Source organism: Plasmopara halstedii, assembly GCF_900000015.1.
Source record: "Plasmopara halstedii genome assembly, contig: Scaffold_2881, whole genome shotgun sequence".
In the NCBI taxonomy this organism is placed as follows: domain Eukaryota; phylum Oomycota; class Peronosporomycetes; order Peronosporales; family Peronosporaceae; genus Plasmopara; species Plasmopara halstedii.
Window position 1 is genome coordinate 442162 of NW_020189786.1, and position 1022 is coordinate 443183.

Below are 1022 nucleotides of genomic sequence, written 5' to 3' on the forward strand. Positions count from 1 at the left end.
TAGAGCTTCGAGCTGCCGGGCAGCACGCAAACACACGACGGTGTTTTGTTTGTAGAGACACCCGTCACCTTCGGAACGGTTGCCCCCTGCGCAAGGGGCGTCAAGGTTCTTCGAGCCATCACCCCAATATCTACCAGTCTGGTTCGTAGCGGGGAAACGACACCACCCAGTAGGCGCGGGGCGACCTACTGGGGAAGAACTGTTTTTTTTTAGCCTCAGGGAGGCATAAGTCAGCAAGACCCAGCCCCGAAGAGCTCCGTGCTCTTGAACACGGAACTTGTATGCAAGCCGGGCTTGCTGGTTGTGGAGGCGACCGTAAAGGGCTTCGAGAAGCCATGGAAGATCCTCATCGATTCCGGAACGTCGGGCAATTATTCTCGATGCTCCACGATGGAAGGAAGTCAACTGTATGCTGAGGCGCTAGAAACGCGGTTGGGTGACATCGTCACTGTTCGCCTAGCGACGGGGACACGTGTCACGGTCCCGAAGGTCCCTGTGAATCTCGGAGTCACGTTCCTTGACTATGATAACGTGGAACGCTGTCTACTCTTAGACTTGGATGCAAGGTATGACCTAATCCTAGGAATGGCATGGTTGAAACACCCTGAGCCATGGGTTGATTGGAGTCAAAGACCTTGGGCGCTACGTGCACGTCTCCTGGTGGAGCTCTGGCGAGTCATGAACCCACCACTGCTAGGAGACCAAAGCGCTATTGGCGAGAGCACTGGACCGAGACGAATAACATGCTGGACATTGGAATATCTGAGTTGGTAGACATCAACGGTGTATTGGACAGGAGTCCCGAGCGTGGCTCGCGGGCGGATCGTGGAGTGGCACATAACCCACTGAGCGCTGCTCAAGTTTTGGAGCAGTCGCTGCATGTCGTGCGTGACATGGTCGGCCAAGGGCTGAGGCATCGAGGGCGAGGCCTACTTGATGCACGGAAGTGGCACGTAAACCACTGAGCGGCGGTGAATGTGTTATTGAATGCCGAGTTCAGTTTCAAGTCGGCACGACTTGGT